Source organism: Antechinus flavipes, chromosome 1 (genome assembly GCF_016432865.1).
Source record: "Antechinus flavipes isolate AdamAnt ecotype Samford, QLD, Australia chromosome 1, AdamAnt_v2, whole genome shotgun sequence".
NCBI classification, from domain to species: domain Eukaryota; kingdom Metazoa; phylum Chordata; class Mammalia; order Dasyuromorphia; family Dasyuridae; genus Antechinus; species Antechinus flavipes.
Window position 1 is genome coordinate 396,617,523 of NC_067398.1, and position 15,459 is coordinate 396,632,981.

Below are 15,459 nucleotides of genomic sequence, written 5' to 3' on the forward strand. Positions count from 1 at the left end.
TTTGATTTATATATCTATTATATATGTCTAGTTACTTAAGATCACATAAAAATTTCTCAGGCAAAAAAGGGATCATGAGTGGAAAAAATTTAAGAAGTCTGACTCTAGACTATCCTAGCACATCAGACTTAGACTCTTTGTTCCCTGGTGAACTTTTGTTCACTGGTGACATCCTCACCACGATGTCAGCTCCTGGCTGTACCATTTGCTATCTTTGTAGTATTGGATAGGTCACTTGAATTTCTGGATCTCCAGTTTATTTATCTGTAAAATGAGATAACATGGATTAAGAGAACCTTGATATCCTTCTAGTTTGAAGCTGATGATCCTAAAAACAACTAGATGCAAACATGGACAACTTTAGAATCTCCCTTTATGCTTGTCCTTCTTGTCTCACTTTGGAACATAATATTTAATTTTTAAAAATATACATGCATGTACAAATATACATGTCTAACTCCGAAAGTAGAAATTGTCTATTTTTTCCTCTTTTCCTTCTTTGAAAATACAGTGGGATATATTGTATCTAGGATATACTATAACATATTTAACATGTATAAGACTGCCTGCCACCTAGGGAAGGGGATGGAGGGAGGGAAGGGAAAAATTGGAACAGAAGTGAGTACAAGGGATAATGTTGTAAAAAAATTACCCATGCATATGTACTGTCAACAAAAAATTACAATTATTAAAAATAAAAATAAATAAATAAATAATTGATAAATAAATACAGAAAGAAAAGAAAAGAAAATACAGTAGGATACTTCCAGAAACTACTCCTACTTACAAAGGCCAGCAATGATCTGTTATAATTTATCAACACCCAATAAGTTGCTTGTATATAAATTGTTTTTACTTGATTATATAATGAAATAACCTTTGGTTAGCCACAAGGAGCAGAGTCCATCAAATACTTAAAAGCTAAGAGGCAAAGTTCATTAAAAGCCAACAATATCTCTAGAACAAGAGCACACCCCAAACAAAAATTAATATATAAAAGCTGCTAATTCTTTCTGCTGACAACTCTTTTTAGTGACAAATGGGAGTTACAAATTTTAAAATAATGTTTCAAAAAATTCTTAATAACTTTTAACTCAAACTATTTCTTTAGTTACTTGCTAGAGAGAATGAATTTAAATACTTTATGAAACTCTTTTGTCTTCAGAAGGGAAAGACTTACTGAAAGAAGATTCTTATATTGCTGGATATATGTGTATTTTCCAGCAAGCAAAAGGTAAAACAGGTCTTCCTAAAACATGTTTAAGCATAAAACTTTAAACTGAAACTATTGCTGGAGTGTCATATGTAGCATTCCTTGCTTCTCCCATGTTTAGTGTGGCTATTTTAAAATAACCATCATATAACACATTGCCGGAGACCCATCTCTTCCAATATATTCTCTTTCTACTTTCAAACCTAAAATAAATCCAATGTATAGAGTCTAACTGAGCAATATAACAAGAAACTACATAAATATCAAGGAAGGGAAAATAGTAACAAAAATATTCGCTAGGGAAATCTCATATCTATCTCCTACTTTGGAAGAAGTAAGAGGTTGTTTGATTAATATCCTTCATTCTCAAGGAGGACCAAAATGACATCATTATGTTGGAGTCAAGTTACAGTATGTCTGACTGTGGCTGATCAGACCAACAAGAGAATGCTTTGCCACAGGGCGGACACAAATAATCCCTAAAATTTGGGGTGGGTAGCTTCTCTAACTTTTTCTGAGCTAATTCAATCTTGCTTTGCTCATAGAGCATAACAACTTCTCTGATGAGGGCACTCCATGCTGTTGTCCTGTGCCACTGTCTCCCATGTCATACAATCAATTCTAAAGTTCTTAAGAGAGACCTGGAGAGTGTCCTTATATGACTTTTTCTACCACCTTGTGAGCACTTGCCCTGTGTGAGTTCTCTACAATAATTTTTTGGGAACCATACCTTTGGCGTTCGAGAAATGTGGTCAGAACAATGGAGTTGTGCTCTCTGCAGTAGAGTTGGAATGCTTGACAGTTTAGCCAGAAAGGGTCTGGTGTCTCATCCTGCTAGATGATTTTCAGAATCTTCCTAAACAATTCAAATGGAAGTGATTCAGTTTCCTGACATGGAGTTGGTATACTGTCCAGGTTTCACAGCCATCCAACAATGAAGCTCTGTAGATCTTTAGTTGGGTAGTCTGCTTTCCCACACTTTCCTTCACAGCCTCCCAAATACTGAGCTAGCTCTGGCAATGCATGTTTCACTCTCATTATCAAAGGGGAAATCCTGGCGTCACCTGCCAAGGTAAGAGAACTTATGCACAGCATTCAAAATTTCCCCATTTGCTGTAACAAATGGTTCCATATATGGATGGTATGGTACTGGTTGATGGAGGACCTGTTTTCTGGGTATTAATTGTTAGGCCAAAATTATCACAAATAGCTGAGAATGGATCTCTACTTTGTTACACCTCAGCTTTAGAGGTTACATTAAGTAAATAATCATCTGGAAAAAAATGCACCAACATTCCTTCCAGTTTGGTTTTAGCTTGTAGCCTTTTCAAGTTAAAAAATTTATCATTAGTATTGTAGCTGACTGATTCCTCATTGAAGGTGTTTGATAACATGGCTGAAAACATCTTGCTAGGTTCAGTTAGATGGTACAGTGGATAGAGTGCTGGCCCTGAAGTCAGGAAAACCTGAATTCAAGTCCAGCTTCAGACACTTAATACTTCTTAACTGTGTGACCCTGGGCAAGTCACTTAATCCCAATTGCCTCAGGAAAAAAAAATCGTGTTTTTTAAAAAGCATGAGAACAAGCGCCCAGCAATGTTTCACTCCATTGGTGATGGGAAAGCTCAGGAGCATTGTCCATTGTCCGGAATCCGCCATTAGGAAACTGACATACTCTAGTGATAAATTTCTCTGGGAAAACAAATTTTGACATGATTTTCCATAAGCCCTTGGTCCAACAGTATCAAAGACCTTGACCAGATTTACAAATGTTGTATACAGACCTCTCTTCTGCTTCTGGCATTTCTCCTGTAAATGTCAGGCAATAAACACTATATTGACTGTTGCTTAGCCCCTTCTGAAGCCACACTGGCTCTCAGGTTGATAGCCTTTTTTTTTTTTCAAGTATAGGATCAGCTTATTAAGGAGGACCCTGGCAAGAATCTTGCCAGCAATGAATAAGAGAAATCTATGTCACAGGACAATATAGTCCCTTTACTTTTATAAAGATGGGCAATAGAAGCATTCTTGAATTCTTGGGGAATAACCTTCTCTTGCCATGTAATCTGGAAAATTCCAGTCAACTTTTGTATGAGCAATGGGCCCCTCAATCTAGGATGAGGGATGCCAAGCCCTTTATAGGATTGCTTTCCACTTTTGATGTCCACTTGATCCACCTAACTCTTATCAAAGAAACAGTAGCATGAACGTGGCTACACCCTAGTAAACCATTTCAACAGACAGGCTAAACCAAGCAGAGGGTAATCAAGGGATATCAAACCCTATGGTGAGTTGGGGGGGGTGTCTATCCCAAGCATGTAAAGACTTTCCCTGGTGGAATGAGCAGATGAGAACAATTTGTTCCAACAACCAAGGAGAGGGGTGAAGCAGGTGCTATGGAGCATTTAGAACATGGTTAGACATCAAAGACACCACGGTCATCCACTGCATCTTGAATCATCACCAGGAGTCTTGACTCTGTTCTGCCACTTGGACAAGTAGTGATGGCTCTGGAACTGGAGAAGAAAACAGAACATAAATCTACTGAAGAAAATTTACAAGAGAGTAAGGAAACTGGTCCTAACCTCAAGGTTGGTTAAATTGATGATAATGTTAATCATCTTCCCCCTTCTTTCAGCATATTCTCAGTAGCCAAGATGAAGAACTACCAGCAATTCTTTTGAGAACTATTGCCGTTGATCATATTTATCTGTTTGAAAATGGCTCTGTCCTTTATATTCTAGTCTAGCCTATATATCTTAGATATCAAACTCTTATCAGAAATATTTGGTGCAGAGATTTTTTCCCCAACCAACAACTTCCTTCTTACCCTAGTTTCATTGATTTTTGTTCTGAAAAAAGCTTTTAAATTTCAAATCATCTAATTTTCCTTGTGATTGACTTTATGTTTTGTTTGGCTAAGCATTCTCTCTGTAGTAATATCTATAAAGGTACTTGATCTGGATCTCTTCTGATTCTTTAACAGTGTGACCTTTAATACTTAGGTCATATATTAATTTTGATTTTATTATGGATTATGGTATAAGATATAGGTCTAGAGGTAAAGTCATGATGACAGATTAGGGTTAGCCACCTCGCTGAATGAATGCTCCCAACATTCCCCTTGACACAACTTTAAAATAATATCTCAACTCAATTTGCAGGGTGACAGAGAAAAAAAAAGGGGGGGGGGAGTCAGGTGAGACTTTTTTTTTTACTAAGAAAATTAGCAAAAAAAGTCTGTGACACCAAAGTGGAAGCCAGTCCAGAACCCACAAATGTGGTAGCAGAAATAGCAGCCATAGCAGCAGCAGCTTCAGGATCTCTCAGCTCAGAAATTGTAAGGGTATCAGAGAACTGTCCAGAAAAAGATTACACTGCTTTGCTGGCACTGGGTAAGTCTGTTGCCATAAGCAGTTCTGGGTTGCAAATCCAGGATGGAGAAGAGCACTGGTGGTCAGGCACAATGAAGCAGGGGGTCCCTGTCACAATTCCAAAATGAAGAGTACTAGTGCTTGCAGCTGTAGGATACAAGGGGCCTTTCTTAGGTAAACTACGGTGCAGATTAAGAGAGCAGTAACTATATCTCTCTCCAGATCATACTATCTAGGAAACACCAAAAAACTTGCAGATCTTCTGAAAACAGCAGTATGAAAAAACCTAAAGCTTGGAACATGCCTTCCCACCCACAAGAGAGCAGAGCCCAATTTTAGCATAAAGTTAAAAGTCAAAAAATAGATTGGAAAAATGAACAAACAATTATAAAAACAATTTGACCATAAAATACTCCTACAATGGCAGGGAAGACCAAGACATAAATTCAGAAGAAGGCAACACGTGAACTAATGCTTAAGTGAAATGAGCAGATCCAGGAGATCATCATACATGGCAACAATAAGACTATTCGATGATCAATTATGATGGATGTGGTTCTCTTCAATGATGAAATGATTCAAACCAGTTCCAATTGTTCAGTGATAAAGAGAGCCATCTACATCCAGAGAGAGGACTGTGGGAACTGAGTATATATGGTTCACAACACAGCATTTTCACTCTTTTTATTGTTGTTTGCTTGCATTTTATTTTGCTTCTCTCTCTCTGTTTCTTTCTCTCTCTCTGTTTCTCTCTCTCTTTCTCTTTCTCTCTCTTTCTCTCTCTCTTTTTTACTTGTTTGATTTGATTTTTCTTGTGTAGCACAATAATTGCAAAAATATGTATGCATATATTGGATTTAATATATTTCTACCATGTTAAAAAAAATATATGGTTCTTTAAAAAAAGCACAACATAATTATCTCTTTTTATTTTTCATGTGGCAAAGACATAGTTTAAAATGTTAAAGTATTATGAAATGGTCAAATTACAAAGAGAGTTAGAGGGGAGGATTTATAAAAAAGTGTCATGAACTCCTGTGGCACTGTGATGAAGTTCATGAGTCTTTCAGAAGAATGTTTTTAAATACATAAAATAAAATATACATATTATAAAGGAAATAAATTATATTTTATACATACATATGTATGCAATTATGTGTGTAATTTATGTGTATATGTGTGTACATATATATACATACACATGTGTATAGATACATGTATGTGCAATTAGAATTTCTCCATTTTACAGTATATTTCTAATTGAACAGAGAAGAAAAACACAGAAGTCACAAAACTAGTCATAAGTAGTTGGTGACCTCATATAGCCCTTCATCACTATAGTTTATTATTTCATCTCATACAATATTATATACAACAGTACCAAAGAATATGAAAACAATATTTGGGTATGTTTTGATGTCTTCTGAAGTCCTTTGGTCTGGTTCCATGCACCCACTATAAGGGAAGAGCAATGAAATTGGTTAAAAAGTTGTTCAAACTTGATTTTGCATTAACTAGACTGCTAAAAGGTTTACTTAGTTACTGCAAAACCAAAAATTAGTGTGTGCATGACTCACTTTAAAATTATATGCTTTCTAATAAAAAAGCACCATTTCCTTATATTACTAAAAAAAATCCAACAGAAAAGAGAAAAAGAAAAATTTCTTTCAAAATTACTATAGAAAGTATAAAATACTTGGAAGCCTACATATCAATGCACACAAAGAAATTATTTAAATATAATTACAAAACTCTTATTACAGAAATAAAGTCAGCTCCAAATAACTAGAGAAATATTAATTGCTTAAGGGGTGGCCAAACCAACATAATTTTAAAACTAGTACTACCTGAATTAATTTACTTACTCAATGTCATACCAACAAAGGCCAAGGGATTACTTTTTTTTAGAGCTAAAAAAAAAAAAAAAAACAATTTACTTATTCACATGGAAGAATAAAAGATCAAGAATCTCAATGAAAATAATGGAGGGAGAAGTAGAAAAGAAACCTAGCAGTTCTGCTGGTGAGAAGGGATTTAGTTATCAAAAATATATTGGGGGTTTCAGACCAATGTCTCAGGTATCTCAAAAGAGTTTTCAGGCTTGGTCTATCTCCAAATCAAGATTCATTGCCATTAAGAAAGAGAAAGACATCATTAGCCAGATTTAAGTTCTGATGAACTTGTTGCCATAAGGCAAGTAATTCCTAATGAATTCTCAATACCAAAAGAGGGACTAAATTCTCAAAAAAACAAGGAATTTAACCAGGGATTATACCACTGATTGGTGGGCTGATCCTAAAAAAGGAATTAAGGTCCTAATAGGAGTTGGGAAGGAGGAAGGATTAAGGTACAAACAGATTCTTTTATAGAAGAGAAATAACCTCAGGGGTTGACATCATAACTTGGCCTTCTGATTGGATATAGTAACTGTAGGTTTTCTCAGTGTAAGGAATTGAACAAGGAATTCAATATAATCATATCAGTGTTCCTCCCAGCTTGTCTCAGGGAGTAATTTGGTCTCCTTATTGTTTACAGTAATGTCAACAATAATCTAATTATCAAGGACTTCATCAGTACCAGATCAAACTATTACAATGTAGTAATAATCAAAATTACTTGAAAATGGTTTTAAAAATTAGAGAAATCAGTTAGTGAAAGAAATAGATAATGTAATATATAGAAGCAGAGAGAGTAGTCTAGTATTTGATAAACCTGAAGCCCTACGCACTGAGGTAAAAAAATTAAAATAAAATTTTTTTTCAACAAAATCTGGGAAAACTGAAAAGTAGCTGTCAAGAATTAAGTTTAGATTAACATCTCACCTCAAACTCCAAATGGATACGTGACAGATATAAAAAAATCACATCATAAAGAAATTAGGAGATCAAGGAAGAAAATAGCTAACATAACTACCAAATTAGGAATAGAGATCATAGAAGGTAAAAGATTATTTTGATCATATAGAACTAAAACGCTATTTTAAAAACTGTAATAAAGGATGGCTTTCTGGGAGGGGGAAGAAAAAAAGATACAAAAGGAAATATAAAGTAAAAATAAAATCTGTTAAATCTGTTAAAACACACACACACACACACACACACACAAAAACCTTTTTCTGTAAATAAATCTAGTGGTTAAAATTAGGAGGGACATAGTTAACTGACAGAAAAAAATTTCTAGTACGTTTCTTTTTTATTCTTTAAAAATTATTTTTTTAAATTATCAAGCATTCATTTTTCTCCTTTCCCCTATTCACTGTGGGTGTGGGGAATAAGGAGAGGAGAGAAGAAAGACTTCCTTAATAGATAACAAACACACTCAAGCAAACCATATTCCCACAATGTCACATTGGTGAGGTCCTGGGTTACTAGGTCCGGTTTTAGAGAGAGATTGAAGTACTGATAAAACTACTCTCTGAGTCTATCAGGGAAGGCCTTAAAGAGATCAGCTCAATCTTACAATTCCACTTGTAATACCATTTTATGCTATCCAATCAGAAAGCCCAAGTTATGTCAAACCCCTAAGGTTAAATTTCCCCTATAAATATGTCTATGGCCCATACCATCTTTTGCTGAGTCCCTTTTGGATTAGTCCACCGAATGCACTCTGCCTGATATCTTTCTCCTCACTCTTCCCCATGCCTCAGGGCATCTTTCCTTTCACTCCCCCACCTTGCCTCTAGGTGTCTTTCTCCTTCTTATAGCTGACTAACTCTTTTAGGATTAACTCTATGGATTTATCCTGACAGTTAAGGGCATAGTCCCACCTCCTGCAGTATTTTCTTTCTCTTGAGTTATACTAGGGAACGAGCCCTTTCAATTGTTTATTGTTTTTATGTTTGTTTGTTTGTTTGTTGTTGCTGGGACAATTAGGGTTAAATGACTTGCCCTGGGTCACACAGTTAGAAGTGTTAAGTGTCTGAGACCAAATTTGAACTCAGGTCCTCCTGACTTCAGGGCTGGTGCTCTATCCATTGAGCCACCTCATTTGGTGCTGAATCTCAAACACATGAACATCCAAAATGGATTTCTCATTCCACATACTCCTAGTCAACCTGGATAGCAACCCTGGGTGTTATCTTCTACAACTCAGCCTCACTTATGGCACATATTCAAACCATATTCAAATCTTGTTTCTAAGCAAAGAGGTGAAGATCTTTAAATGTCAGACTCAAGGAGTCTTAGAGGAGTTTAATGAATAAGAGACTGAGATGGTCAAATATTGCCAAGCATTTGGGCAACAATATAGAAGATAAATTAGACTGGCGAGAGACTTGAAACAAATATAAACCCATCTTTTTCAGTTCTCCCAGTAGAAGAGGAAGTGGAAGAAAATAAAATGAAACAACTTACAGCCTAGAGGCAAAGTCTTTATCTCAGCTGGTCCAGTCCCTTGACTCTTCTATTAAAGCAAGCAGCCAGTCTGAAAGGACTTTGTTTTATATTCTTATTTTAGGTGATTCTGGCTGGAGAGGCGTGTGAAAGTTAAGAAATCTGGAAACACTTCTGGAGGTCCTGCTAACACTGAACTTTGAAGGAACCTAGATCTTATTTGAGAAATTGAGGAATGCTTCTCAAGCACAGGGGACAACCTATGGAAAGACTTTAAACCTAAAGAGGAAATGTCATGTAAGGAAATAGGTCAGTATGGCTGGGGATTGTAGTGGACAAAAGGGAATAATAGCTAATAAATCTGGAGCCAGATTGTGATGAGATTTGAATGCTTAAACAGAGGATTTGGCATTTGATTCTTGTTTGTCCTTCAGGGAGGTGATCCATGTCATACAAGCGAATTGGATTTAAGTGAGGGAAGGCTGTGCAAAGTTACCAGGCTCAATTTCTCCTCCAGAGCCACTTGAGTCCAATGGCAAGATAAGGACAACTGGAGATGGCCCAGTGTAATGGGAGACCTTGGGTCTTTAAAGCTAAGGTCTTTAATTGGTTTCAGTTCAATTGAAGTAATATCCAATCAGTGATTAAAGCCAGGTAAGAAATGAGGCAGAGAATGGCTTCTTTTATCTAATCAAAAAAAAACAAAAAAACAAAAAAACAATTTAAAAGCGTAAGACTTTCAGCGTTTCTAGCCAAAATAGAAAGTTTACACTCACTCTGAGCCAAACAAGGCCCAAACAATGATTGAGTGGGGCTTGACTTGATTGTTGGCCAATCAATGAGATCCAGAGTAATTTATTCTTAAAGCATGGCCCTAGCCAACAAATCCCAAGATATCTTGTGAGGTTTCAGTGCTCAAAATTTACATTCCTTTGCAGAACAGCTGCAAGTCAGGGTATGATACCCTATGTGAAAAGAGAAAAGGGAAGGAAATGAAGCAATATTAAACTTCTTGAGCAGAGCATGACTTTCTAATCTGTGTTTTGGGAATATTGCTTTGTTCATCTGTGTGGAAAATGGATTGGAAACGGGAGAGATTTGAGAGAGATAACAGTAAGGACAGTCTTGCTATGATCCAGGAAGAGATGATAATGACCTTGTCTAAGGAGATGTCTCTGTGAGTAGAGACTAGATAGAACAATGCACATGATGGAGATGAAAAAAGAGTCCAGCAAAGGACTCTGGGAAAATCTGAGGAGAGAATACATTCCAGACACAAAGGCTATTCTTCATAAAAAGAATTTGAATGTTGAGTTTGACAGATAATTAGTACATTGAATGAATGCACAGTAAGACTGAAAAAGCAAATTGGAGTGAGACTATGAAGAACCTTAAATGTAAGGAATTTTTATTTTATCCTATAGGTATTAGGTTGTTGTTTAAGGGAATTTTAAATATTATTTTGGCAACATAGGAAGGACAAATTACAGATGAAAAGAATGAAAGAGGACCATAGCTAGGATGTTATATTCTATTTTAGCTAATAGAAAGTGATCAGTATCTGAAATAGGGGGGCAAATAGGGTGAAGAAAAAGAAAATCTGGAAGAATAATAATAACTCATATTTACACAGTACTTTAAGTATTGTGTTGCTCACATGTCACTTTTCATGACCCCATTTGCGATTATCTTGGCAAAGTGGGTTGCCATTTCCTTCTCCAGTTCATTTGCCATTTCCTCATCCTTATAGATGAGAAAACTGATTTATCTAGGATCACACAGCTAGTAATTATTGGAGGCTGAATTTGAACTCATGAAGATGAGTCTTCCTAATTCCAAACTTCATGATCTATCCATTGCTCTACTTAGCTGTACTTTTAAGATTTTTAAAACTTTATAAATGTTTCATTTTATCTATATAACAACCCTAGGATGAAGTAATACCACTATCCCCATTTTAGAGATAAGGAGAATTGAAGCAATGGAAGTTAAGTGAAGAAATAATATAGGGATAGAATCATCAGAACTTGGTAACTACTTATATTATGAGATGGAAGGAAAGGAAAGAGTCAGAGAAGAGTAAAAGATGGCTCAATGATTAGAAGTTGGGGACCATCAATAATCTATCAGTCATTCACTTTATACTTTATTTACCTACACTGTGTTAGATGGGGTAAGAGACAAGAGTCTTACCAAGAACTATGCAGATGCGCTAATGAAGCCAGGAAAAAATTTTTATTCATGATCTTCTAAGAACAAATGTCCAAAAGAATAGGCATACCCTTAAAATGCCAAAGCATGACTTTTTGTACTCTATTCCTGAAATGCAAGTCCCTTCCCCAATCCCCCATTGGTTGGGTAAATAGAGTTTACAGCCTATCTGAAGCCCATAATTTTTCCACTTAAGTCCCCACCCCTAATTACATCTTCCATTGGCATTCACCTTTGGTCATAGTTCTCTGTAATTATAAGCATAAGTGAACATGTTCTTTGTCACATAAAGTGTTGTCATGTAAATACTGCCCCCCCCATGCAGAAGCAACACCTGTAACCACATTTTCTACAGTGCTGAGAATATATATAAAGAGAATTAAATAAAACCAATTCCCAGGAGTTAGTATTTTAATATCAGTAGAAATACCAACCAACCAAGACATTCTCCTTTCTTCTTCATTGAGTTCAATGAATGGCTTACCTTATTTCTCTCCTGTCTACATCTTATCCTCATACTAGGGGCTTTAAAAATATATATATATTGATACACCCTCAAACAACTTAACATTTCAGTTTTTTCAATTTATTTGTTTTCAAAGACATACTTTTCACTTCACTTCAGCTATGCACAGAGATAATATTCTTGTTTTTATAATCACCTACAAAACCTACTTTCATGTTTTCCCACAAGGGAAGCAGAGATCTGACAGGGAACTGGTTTCAAAGATGGTCTTTTAGTGGTTGGTACTCCCAAGTGGAAGACAAAAGGCCTAAGTCAAGGTAAGGGGAAGACTCTAGCAGAGCCACTTACCACCATAACTCATCTTCATTTTCACTTTTCCAAGCAAATGGAGACATAAAACAATGGGAGGGCAAATAGTTAAAGGACTGAAGAATGAAGGGAAAGATCTTAAACTTTCACAATTAATCAAATTACAAAGGAGAGTAAGGGCTAAGAAAAATAAGTTAAGAACATTTCTACAGGATGTTTACAACAATGGGCCCTGGTTCCCCAGTGGCCTCCAAATCATTATTAGTGAATGGGAAGTGGTCAGAGAAACTTTATACAAAGCATGTAAAAAGAAAGTCTCTCAGGCAGTCTCTTCTGATACCCTCTCTTTGTAAACATTATAAAAATTTGCTTGGCAAAACCAGGAGAAGTAGAGTGTATGAATAGAACTTTGAAAATCAATTTTAATAAAGAAAAAGAGGAGAGAAGTCCCCCAAAAACAGTTTTACTAAAGCACTATATGCCATTAATTATCTCACATTGAATACCATATCCCACATCCCAGTTGACTTATTTTTTCCTTCGCTACCTCATTTTCCTCAAACAAAGAGGAACAGAAAAGGTTAAGGGGGCAGCTTGGCTGATGTGGAAGGATGTCAGTGGGATGTGGAGTGGCCCTGATATGGTAATAATTTGGGGTCAGGTTTTTTTTTTTTATTTCCACAGATGAAGGAGACATATGGATCCTGGAAAGATGTAACTGCCCTGTCCCAATTGATCCAGAGCATGAAGATAGAAGAAAAGAAAACTCACAGTCTACACCATTAGGGGAATCAAGCAGCAGGGTTCCTACAACTGGCTCTAATGGTGGTACAACTTCAGCTGGGAAAAGGAAAACCAAAACCTTCTGGGGTATTATATATACAAAGCCTACCTTGGGCTAGAGTAGTTGGATGGCAAGAATATATTCCTGCAATTCTCTTGTATGGTAATTGAGTGCAATATTTAGTTAAGGAATTTGGTATTAATGAGCATGGAGAGGAGTCAAATAGTTCAATAAATAAGTTTGCTTTTACTGGACTTACTAAAGATCCTCCCCTATGTATTACCACAAATGCTAGCTTTAACAGCTATAATATGATACAACTTATTAATTTTCATTATAAATATGACTCTTTTCACAGGCTTTTGGCTAGTAAGAATGTTGCAACCCTCCAATTGCATAAAAAAAAGCTTTAAGTCTATATTGCCACAAAGCATACAACATTTCTTCAATCTAACAGCTACTGTTAAGAGTATATTGGGACAGAACTGTGAAACAACTCCCAGTTGGGGAATCCATATATCAGCCTACCAGAGTAGGTCCACAGATGCAGATACATATAAGTCAAATTACAGCAAATGATATGAGTCTGGATAGGGACATAGGGGAATCTGAAAAAGCTGATCCTCCTTTTCTGAACTGCAGAACAGAGCAGAGATTTTGTCACACAATTTGGAATCAGACTTATGTGTCGTGGCACAATGTCTCTTGTAATTGCCATATACCTGGGGGATACCCCAAACCAAATTGGTGGGGAAATAATCAAAAGGGGAATGATCAGGTTTGGAAATCACATTACCATTTGCTCCTGTAGAGGATATTATCAGAAGAGAAATAAGAATGTATCATATAATGCTACCATGAAAGCATGTTTGGGGAATGATTATGCCTTCATATGGGGAAAAATTGGCCAGGTGACAATAGCAAAGGTAGAAGGAGTGTATAATATTATTTGCAGGGAATGCAAATTAAGACAACTCTGAGATACCACTACACACCTGTCATACTTGCTAAGATGACAGGAAAAGATAATGATGAATGTTGGTGGGCATGTGGAAAAACTGGGACACATGCACTGATGGAGTTGTGAATAGATCCACCATTCTGGAAAGCAATTTGGAACTACACTCAAAAAAGTTATCAAACTGTGCATACCCTTTGATCCAGAAGTATTACTACTGGGACTATATCCCAAAGGGATCTTAAAGGAGGGAAAGGGACCTGTATGGGCAAAAATGTTGGTAGCAGCCCTTTTCGTAGTGGCTAGAAACTGGAAATTGAATGGATGCCCATCAATTGGAGAATGGCTGAATAAAATTGTGGTATATGAATGTTATGGAATATGATTGTCCTGTAAGAAATGACCAGCAGGATGAATACAGAGAGGCACAGAGAGACTTGCATGAATTGATGCTAAGTGAAATGAGCAGAACGAGGAAATCATTATACACTTCAGCAACAATACTATATGAGGATCAATTCTGATGGAAGTGGCTATCTTCAGCAATGAGATGATCCAAATCAGTTCCAACTGATCAGTGATGAACAGAAGCAACTGTTCAAAAGAACACTGGGAAATGAGTGTGGACCACAACATAGCATTTGCATTCTTTCTGTTGTTTGCTTGCATTTTTGTTTTTCTTCCTAGGTTCTTTTTACCTTCTTTCTAAATCCAATTTTTCTTGTTCAACAAGATAACTGTACTAATATGTATACATATATTGTATTTAACATATACTTTAACATGTTTAACATGTATGGGACTGCCTGCCATCTAGGGGAGGGGGTGAAGGGAAGAAGGGGAAAAGTTGGAACAGAAGTGTTTCCAAGGGTCAATGCTGAAAAATTATCCATGCATATGCTTTGTCAATAAAAGCTATAATAATAAAAAAGTTTCACTTCTTGGTTTTATTTCAACTCTACCTATCTGGGTAGCACTTTAATATGAAGTTTCATACTGGGATCAGGATTAGATTAAGTTACTTTTGTTCCAAGTTATAACAAACAATCAATTTATAATATCTCCTAATTTATACTCCAGAATTCATATCACTTGAATCTCTCCTTGTCTTCCAATCCCTCCTTTTCTCCCCTCCCCTCCATTCTATTCCACAAAAACAAAACCCTTTATATAGCTTAAGGCAAGATCAAACTTACAAGCAATATGAATAATACACCAAGCCATTGTATTGTGTTTACTCAGTGTACCTGGTAGGCTAAAAGTCAGCCACTTATTAAACAAAACAAACTAACACAAGTCTCAATACTTTCCCCACCATTGGTTGATTTCAATGAGCCCATAAGGGAAGGGGTCTTGGAGTTCTTGGGATTCATAATTCTTGAATAGACCAAAAAAAAACGCTTTTTAGCAACCTGGTAAGAAACTGTTCTCATTATTGTCAATGCACAGCTATAGGAAGAAAGGCACTCTTGCACTTTGATTAACTTAAGGGCCCAATAAAAACATATTAATTACCTTCAGTAAAAATATTGCTGAGCAAAGCCATTCTTGAAGCAGTAAAATAAAGGATTTCACAGCACATTTCTAATTGTAAGAAATATTTTACAGGTACCAAATTACACATTATATAGAATACCATGAAAACCAATAAAGAAAAAATATGAAGTTAATTTAAAAAAAGAAAAGTAAAATGGTTGGAAGTAAAGCAAGTGAAAAGATATCAAAATACAAAATTCTGTAATGAGTCACTGGGTACCTGTTGCTGTTCTTTCTTCATTCTTGAAGAGGACCAATGATATCATGAAGGTTTGTG